The following is a 10,114-nucleotide window of genomic DNA, read 5'->3' on the forward strand; positions in this document are numbered from 1 at the left end:
ATTTTTGCTATGTCTTGCTTCCATGCCTCCACATGCACTATCTAAGAGAAAGAGTGGAAGAATGGGAGAGCTTCTTACTCCTCATTCGCTTGCTCTAATCCTTGCTTCTTCTCCTTCACTTTAGCTTTCAAAACTAGCCTCTCTTAGTGGCACCGCTTTGATACTATGTTAAGAATCGTGTGGTGGGGGGGACTTGTTTGAGTTGTTGCACCAAACAAACACCATACACAAAGAAAGATGAAGGCAAAAACGTTTTCTTACTGGTTTTTTCTTATTCTTTCACCCACAATATAATGCATACAAATGATAAATAAGATACAATATAAAAGAAAGTAACATGCTAAGTTAAACAGTGCATAACTAACTATACTAATCAACTAGTGTTATAACTACGTCGTAAAAGTAGGTGCAACAAACTAAATATAATAACTGATAAGTCAGTAACCATGTAAGGATCATAATAACCCTCGAAGTGCTAACTACAAATGTGTAGATCCCTCTAACCAAGGGGTCCATTATCAATGCTTGCACATGTTGAGTTTGTTATCTTTACAAGCCCTCTGCAATTAAACCCATGAACTCATTAGATCCTCCAAGATCAAATGGTAAAACAAAATGTTAGTGTAACATCATGTATCCCTCAGTTTCAACTGTAAGAACCCTTTTCTTTGGTACATTAAAGTATTTGGTCCCATTCTCAAGAAACTGCAAGGAAGCAATCTCCCTGACATGTAGCTTTTCATGTGTTATGAGAACATCATGTATAAATGTATCATCTTTGCCTTGCATGGTTGAAGCATCCATCTACACATTTGCATATTTGTTAACCCCAACACGAAGAAAGCAAAAGGAAATAAAAAAGACGCAGGGCAAAGGCGGAAAAAATGTAGCTCGACTAAAGAAAGAAGAGGAGGAAAGGCCAAAAGCGCAAGGGCAACCTTAAAAGTCCTAGGCAAATGCAAAAGGGGAAAGGTGCATTTTAAAATACAAAGGCGCACCCTGAAATCTTGTAAAAGAGTGCCACGTGGTGGAAAATCCGGAAAGCTAAAACAGGAGACAAAGACAAAGGCCAAGGCAAAGAGAAACGAAATACAAAGGCACACAAGGAAAAGCGCAAGTCAAACTATTGTAAAAGAGCGCAAGCGCATCATGGTTTAATTCAAGGAGCGCCGGGTTCTCACCCGTGCAACTTGTAAATGTAAGTGGGCAGTGGAAAGGAAGCTAGGAAGAAGAAGGACAATGGAAAAAAGGGCCCTAGGCTACGGCTGGCTATGTAAAAAAGGGGAAAAGGGGATGACCGCCCAAAAGGGATTTAGGGTTTTGTATATAAAGTTGAAAAGTGAATGAGAAGCTCATTCTTTTGGTGTGTGGCAAAAGGAGTCTTCATCTTCTTCTCTCCTTCTTGCTTGTGTGTGCTCTTGAGAGAGCGAGTGTGAGAGTGTGAGGGAGTGAGTGTGTGGGAGTGAGGGATCAAGAGGGTGAAGCTCTTCACCATCTCCTCTTCTCTTCTTCTCTTCTCTTCTCTTCCCTTCTCTTCTCTTCTCTTCTCTTCTCTTCTCTTCTCTTCTCTTCTCTTGCGTGCATGGCTATGGAGGATGGAGCTTGGAGATGGAGGAGGCTTGAGGATGCTTGAGCTAGCATCGAGAATCATGGAGCTACCAAGGTGTCCAAGAGAGGAGGCTACTCACATTGGCATCAAGGTAAGCTCACTACACTCGTAGGATCGATGGCGCGTCGGCTAGGTGAGAGATAGCCATCAGAGCTCGCTTGAAACGCTTGAAGCAATAAGCGGTCCGTGGGTCTTGGCGGTTGAGCGTGAGCTCCCTCTACATTTTGGTTCCGTTGGGTCTTGGCGGTTGAGCGTAAGCTCCCTCTACATTTTGGTTCCATTTCCGAGACCAACGGATTCAATCTTGAGCACTTGTGCGCCTCATATCGAGCATCGAAGTAGGGGATTCATCCCCGAAACGGAGCTTGAGATAGGTAGGAAGTTTGGGTGTTTTTTATCTTCAAGGACAAGTAAGTATTTGGGACATTTTGTGTGTTTGATGATTGGAAAACATGGAGAAATCATTTCAGTTTTTTGCTTTCGATTCTTGTTGCGTTTAGAGTAGGCTAACATTAGGAAATCGCACCCGAAAGGCATAGGGTTTGCTGCTGTAAAACAGGGAGAAAATCGGGGAAAATAAGTGGAAAATGGAGGAAATGCTCATTTGAATGTGTAGGAATTGCAAGGAGAGTGATTGGTAACATCCGGGTAATGTCCAGCAGGGGTATAAGTTCTTGGAGGGCAAGGAAATCCTCATTTGCAACTAGTTGAGAGTGAGAGAGAGAGAGAGAGAGAGAGCTTAGGTGACCCATTTCGATCGATCAGTGCGAGGAGTTACGTTGCTATCGGCGATCCCCAGGTATATAGATCTCTTCCCCATCACTCCAGCATCATTCCTGTTGAATCTTCTAGCTTGTAATAATCAATACCTTAAGAATTTTTACGATTTCATGCTCGAAAGTGCGTTTGAGTTGGCGGAATCGGACACCCGATTCAGTGTCCGATTCTGAGAATCGGACACCCGGACAACCGTCCAATCAGACCATCTTGTCCAATCGGACCACTTGGACCAACCCATCCGATTTTTGAAATTAGACCATAGGAAATCGGACCACCTGTCCGATCGGATGCCTCGTCCGATTGAGGTAATCGGACCCACCCCTGTCCGATTCATAGAATCGGACCCACGGATTAGGACACGTCAGCAATAGGACCACCCTCCTGGTCCGATCGGACCACTTGTCTGATTTTCAAAAATCGGACACTTGACCCCTGTTCGATTCTGAGAATCGAACAGCTCAAAATCGGACCCACCTGGTCCGATTCTGAGAATTGGACCACTGGTAAATCGGACGTCCGATTCTCAAAATCGGACACACCCTTAGGTGGAAAAAAGAAAACATAAAAAATTGACCGACTGGAAGCGCAACCCACTCCAGGACAACATAGCGAATGCCTTGTAGGCAGTTCCCGATGTAGGAGTCACGACCAAGGGACAGGGGAATAGTGCTGGAGCACTCCCTAGCAACCTGACGCGTTGAGAATGGAAATCCAATCGTAGAACCTGTGATCGACCCCCGAGTGAACAACAAGAAGCAGTGCAGACCCTAGAATCCGCTAGAATGGCCAGGACTTGAGCGACGAAGCTTATCAGGCCCTCTAACTTAGACCCTTGGGCAGTAATGGCCCTACACGAGCATGGAGGCTCCCTTGCAGAAGAGCAACCAGAAGCTCGCACTCGAATAGTGGTAAACAGAGATCCTAGAACCTTAACTGGCCAATAAATAAATCAACTGGTTAGAAATCAATCCTAACCTTAATTTATCACGAGTGCGCACTCTAAACTCATAAACGTTTATTAATTTAATATGTATTTTGTGGAATCACCTGCTATGGAATCACCCATGTACACACTAAATTAATGAAACGCCCAAAAAGGATAGGTGTCCCCATCAACTTCTCGCACAAAGAATCCACTTTGTGTATGAGCCCTGGTCAACAAAGTTTACGGAATCCACCGTAAAACCTCACGGAATCCACCGTGGCACAGAATCCATCGTGTAATATGCCTCCTGGCATCAGGGAAGGGGGGTGGTTTGGTTGTTTGTTTTTTTTTTTTAAGGTTTGATTTTTTTAAAAAATTAGCAATTTAAAAAGACCATTAAAAAGCGTGGCTCGCCCCCGCCCCACGCATGTGTGCGGGGTGAGGGTAAAAAAAAATTGCATTGGCGGGACCAAACTGGGCCAAGACGATGACGGGGGAGGTGTGGACGTAATGGGGCATCTCGAGGTGCGGAAAAGCAAAAACATATGCGTTCACGCACGAGGCAAGGCGTGCGGCAACACGATGAGACAAATAAAATTTAATAACAAGCAAATCGTGCATCGGAATGAAATTTTGTAGAAAGGAAAAATGGGCCAGGCAATGAGAGGAAGATGACGGAAAAGTGCAACAGGATGTCCAGGGTGAAATCAAGGTGTTCACATGGAAAAAATACAAAAAACGGGCCCAAAAATACGTACAAGGATTAATATCAAAAAATCCACATGCCAAAATGCAGGGTGGAAAGAAGAAAAAATGTGCAAAATTATGTGCCCGACAAACCTAGTATGTCAAAACACGGTTCTAACCGAGATAGGAGGCATTCAAATGGGAAAAACCCAAAAAACGAACTCAAAAATGGACTGGAAAATTAATACAAGAATAACCGAGTACCGGAACGAAGGGCTATTTAAAAAAAAGTATCAGGGGGAAGGGGATTCACACGGCTCTCACATCAAAACTCATTTTCAGGGAATAAGGAGGGGTTCACATGCAAAAAACACAAAAAAGACGCTCAAAAACACAATGAAAAATTAATAACTAAAAATCCTGCGAGCGAAATAGGATGGAGAAAATAGAAAAAATGTGGAGAAAGGTTGGTCATATACGGTGTCAAATTAAATTGGAATTCCGGTGAAAATAGGGCATGTTCACATGGAAAAATGTAAAAAATACACACGAAAATATCCTAAAAAGCCACAAAAATTAATAACCGAGGAACCATGTATCGGAATGATGGGCAATAAAAAGAAAAAATATCAAGGAAAATATGTAGGGCAGGGCTGTCATGTCAGATTGTTGTGTCGAAGCGAAAATGATGCATTCACATGGAAAAACATCCAATTGACGGAAAATGGTTCAAAAATTAATAAGTCGAGAACCATTTGGCAGAATAGGGGTTGGTAAAAAGAAAAAATGGTAAATTCAAAGGGACAACTGGGCTGTAAGGTTGGATTGGGGTTTCAATGAATGTAGGGTGCAGTCATATGAAAAACTTGAAAACTAGGGATAAAGGTAAAGAGAGAAGGAACAGCCCCAGGAGTGGGGTGAAAGTGAAAGGGTGGGTGGGGAAGGGACCCCATCAGGGTAAAAGCAAATCATGGTATAGATGCATGATCAAATTGAGGCATATGCAGGGGGTATGCATCATAGATGCGTAGGGACGTGTCCCCACACTTAAGACCTTAATGGGAAGGGTAAATTGAACATCAAAGACCTAGGACCACACATTAGACTAACTGCTGACATCCCCACACTTAAGACTTGACTGTCACTAATAAACAAAAGGTATATGGTTAGAAAAACTTGACCCATGTTGGAGAGAATCGAGGTACTATGTCGCAGTCGGATGTAGGAGAGACCAAGGTGTATTTGCAACACATACACGTCCAGTGGGGTAGGGACCATGCAATAGCAATACCAAGGGAGGCAATTTTGTTGAGGGAATCACGGGAAACCGTTGATGGTGAAGAATATTGCACTCAGCTCTCACAGTCACTCACACCAGTACTGACATCACTCGAGTGAATCATGATTGAAACCCAAATCTCACACCCGGGTTAGGAATCAACAAGGGGGATGGTGCAGAGGGAGTATGCCAGGGTGCACAGTTGATGGTGCATGAGTGCGTCCAACCCTGTTTGGCATAGGTGCAAGTAAGAAGGCTAGGGAGCCTTATTGTGCAGTGCACAAAATAGAGTGACGTGTCTTGTGGTAATAGAAAAGACCAATCTCATGTGTGCATAGAGAAACGAGAACGTACCTAACTCCAATTGTCATGACGTCCCTCAATCAGCACCTCTCAATAATTGATTTAGGAAACACCAGTCACACTCAACCCCCCTTTGTCTCACAATCTGTTGATAAATACAAGAGGGCAGCCTATTCCTAAAACCCATTGATGTTATCCTCACAGTCACTTGTGCAAAGGTTATATGCCTTGTGTATGCAATTGATGGTGCAGTAGTGTATCCCGCCCTATGCCAACATATGGTGCGAGAAGGAAGGCTAGGAAGCCTTATAGTGCAATGCACAGGAACAGATCATACTTTGTGCATTGAGAGGCCCAACCTATGCGTACAACACTGCATTTACACATTGCACCTCTCTGTTAAATGTAAAGAGCAAGGACTGGTCACTCACCCACCCTATGTCTCACACTCACTTCTAATAGATACAAAGGGCAGACCTTACTCACATCCCCATCTGGTTAGGATGAAAGCTTGTATCACTCAAGGGGTTATCGATAAAGATCGCTTTATTTATTATTGTCATCAGGGTGTTGAAGATGAGACATACCCAGGGAGGCAGCCAACACATCTGGTACTTCGATCAGGTTGGAAAAGAGATCTGTTGTTGAAGGGGTCAGACGAACTGATGAAGTTGTAGAGACAGCGCACCAAGGGAGGTGGCTTGAAATTGTCTAAAGAAGTTTTGTAGGTGAGTCAGCTCTCTAGAACTATGGGATGTTACCACCTTTTCTTGGAACGAGGCCTACTATGACAGGAAATTGCTTCCTTTTCTCCCATAGTACTTTGTTTGTTTTTTTTCTTTTTCTTTTTCCTTTTTTTCTTCTTTCCTACTCCCGAGGGTGTTTCCACCTTGTCTCAAAGAATAGGTCGGCATGACAGGCACTTAAGTCCTTTTCTCCCATGATTGATATATTTTTATTTTATTATTACTATTGATATTATCTTTGAAGCGGCGAATGGCAGGGACGCCATGTATCAGAGCCATCGCCACTGCCTTTACTGGATCAGACAAGAGGAGAACATAGTAGGGATGGGAGGTGTCTAGAAGGGTCTAGCAGCCACCTCGTAAAGAAGAGCATAATGGCTATCAATAGCACAAGAAGGACAATGCGACCCCCAAAAGGGAAAGGGTGGGTCGACTGTGATTGTCAAGATCCCCAACGAGGGAAACACTTCTTCAAGCGATAGCCATTGATCAGGAAGGGATCATCAGAGGCATCAATTGTCTAGACTTGGACTGAGCCATTCGGATTGACGACAAGTATCTTATAGGGGCCTATCCATCATTTTTGAAGCTTGCCTAGAAACTTGCTACATCGGGAATCTTAAGCAAGAACTAAATCACCTTCATTGAACTCCTTTGCTTGATGAAGCTATCATGATAGACCTTCCTACGAGCTTGTGTGGCTTGCATGCACTGTAAGACCATCCTGTAGATCTCATCAAGACACTCCAAGTGCAAGAGACAGCATTGCAGGGACTCGGCATCTCCCAAGCATTCATTGATGGCCACGCACAGAGAGGGTAGCTTGAGCTCAATAGGAAATATGAATTTTGTACCATACACCAGCTAAAAGGGGGCCTGTCTGGTAGCTACCTTATGGGAGGTTTAGCATGCCCATAGGGCCTCTATAAGTCAATCATCCCAATTATGGCAATGTGCAGCAATTGTCCTTGTCAGGATCGAGTAGAGAATACGATTCGTAACTTCAACTTGGTCGTTGGCTTTGGGATAATAGGGGGTGGACTTGCGATGGTGGATCTTATACAGTGCTATCAATTCTTCCATGATTTTGTTAAGGAAGTGGGTAACTCTGTCACTAACAAGCTCTAGGGGACTGCTAAAATGGGTGATATTATTCTTGTAAAGGAACAAGTCCATACTATTACCATCGTCTTGCTTCAGAGCTTTAGGTTCACACCACTTGGTGACATAATCCGTACATACTAGGATGTATTTGTTCTGCTTCCGTCGGGTGGGGGGATCTATCGGGCCTACAAATTCGATGCCCCACTTCTCGAATGGCTTCAAGGGAAGGATAGGTTGCAGTGGCATGGCACTAGTCATGTGGGTATTCCCATCTGTTGACAGGCGTCACATCACTTACAATAGTCATAGGTATCCTTATGGAGGGTCTGCCACTAGTATCTTGCTAACAGAGCCTTTCTAGCTGTTGCTTCTCTTGTAAAGTGGCCTCCACACTTGTGATAGCAAGCCTTCAGAATAATCCCAATATCGTCTCCTGCAACACATCTTCTGAGCACTTCATCTTTGCCTTTCTTATATAGTGCGCTGCCAAGAGAAGATTTTTCCTTTTTCAACTAAAGATGCCATGAGGATACTGTTGGGTTGCCAGTAGGTTGGCAATGTCTGTATACTAGGGGGTGACAGTTTTGACTAGAAACAAAGACGCATTTGGGAGGTCCGAATCATCCTTCCCCTCTTCTGCAGTCTGTGGGATACGCAATAGATGATCAGCCAGAACATGGGAGAGACCAGGTTTGGTGACTACCTCAAAGTCAAACTCCTAAAATAGAAAGAGCCATCTCATCATTCTTCCCTTCACATCTGCTTTGTTCATCAGGAAGGATAGGGCATCATGATCCATATAAAATTTGAAGTGAATTGGCAGCACGTAGTGGCAAAACTTCTCTAGGGAAAACACCATTGCCAAGCATTCCAGCTCTGTCACTGTATAGTTACGCTCTCTATCAGTGACTTTTTGACTTGCATAGTAGATGGGCTGATCCAACTTCGAGGAGCCTTTCCGGCATAAGACTATGCCTAAGCCTTCAATTGATGTATCAATGTGCACATGGAACTCTTTTGTCCAATCAAGAGGTTGCAGGATACATGACTCAACCAAGCATTGTTTCAGAATGTTGAAGGCTTGATTGCAATATCCTATCCAAATGAACTCCGCATCCTTCCTTAGAAGCCTATGAAGGGGGGATGCCTTCATTGCAAAATGGGCTATGAACCTTCTGTAGTAGCCCACATGACCTAGAAATCCCCTCAACTGTTTGAGGTTGGTTGGTGCTGTCAAGGCAGCAATCTTCTCAATCTTAGCAAGATCTATTGTTATCCCTTGTACAAAGACAATGTGGCCTAGTAGAAATCCTGATGAGACACCAAAGACACATTTGTCAAGGTTGAGATAAATCCCATACTCTCGACATCTATCAAAACACTAATCTAGGTGTCCCCAATGCTAATGGATTAAGCTATGGACACAAAAGTCATCAAGATACAGCTCAATGAAATCACATAAATGGTTCTGGAAGGCAGCCATCATCACTCGTTGGAAAGTAGCAAGAGCATTAGAGAGCCCAAATGGCATCACTATGTAAGAATAGGTTCCCCATTTGGTTGTGAAGGTTGTTTTGGATTGGTCTTCTTCTACAATTTGGACTTGATTGTATTCGTTGAATCCATCCAGGAGGGAGTAAAGCTCATGGCCTACCACTATGTCCAACAGTTGGTTAGTGAAAGGGATAGAAAAGTGATCCTTCTTCATCTTTGAATTCAACTTGCAGAAATCCACACATATTCGCAATTTGCTATTCTTCTTGGGTATGACCATGATGGGTGAGACCCATTCACTGTTGGCCACTGGATATATGAACTCATCTTCTAGAAGCTTCAATAGCTTTGCTTTTACCAAGGTAGAATAATGTGGATTCATCCACCTTTGTCGTTGTCATACTAGCTTGGCATCAGTATCGAGATCAATGTGATGCTAACATATTATGGGATCAATCCCCTTTAGATCTTTGTAGGACCATGCAAACACATCCAAATTCTCTTTCAGTAAGGTATGCAGGATCGACAACTCCTCTTCTGGCAGGCTGCTACCCACCTTCAAGTGGCGCTTAAAGCCATCAACATCCACAAAAGTTAACTATCTTTCACCTTCTACTTCATGGATGAAGGTTCCACGGACTGCTTCTGGGTACAGATTTGACTCCTTCAAGGAAGTGGTCTCCTCATCTGATGTCCCACTATGACTGACTTCTTTAGTTGGTGGAGACTTGGGTTGCCCTTTGGGATTCAGGAATGGTATCAGAGCTGTTTCAGATTTGATTTTGAAATTGGTTACCTCTTGGCTTGAGGATTCATCTTCTAATGACATGTCCAGGAACGTCACATAGCAAGAACTTTCTGAATTTTGTTGGGACTGTGGGACCGGTGCTTGTTGGCACGGTGCATCATCATCATCTCTTCTTGGCAAGGGTGGATGAGGGTGGCCAAATCTAGTTCTTAAAGATGGCTTATTTTTCTTAATCCGTTTCTTATAAAGATTTTGCATATGAGAAGAACCACTTACCAATCCAAAACGTACCATTGTCATTCTATCTAGAAGCATGGGATCTTTTGCCTCTGAGGCTTCTAGGACTTCCTCTTCATATATATCCTCCTCAAGGCTGAAAGAATATTCCATTTCACTTTCGTATTCTACCTCTTCAATGTCATCTTTGTCTTCCTCTTCG

Source organism: Lygodium microphyllum, chromosome 11 (assembly GCF_053477565.2).
Source record: "Lygodium microphyllum isolate KBCC chromosome 11, Lygodium_microphyllum_v1.1.10, whole genome shotgun sequence".
In the NCBI taxonomy this organism is placed as follows: domain Eukaryota; kingdom Viridiplantae; phylum Streptophyta; class Polypodiopsida; order Schizaeales; family Lygodiaceae; genus Lygodium; species Lygodium microphyllum.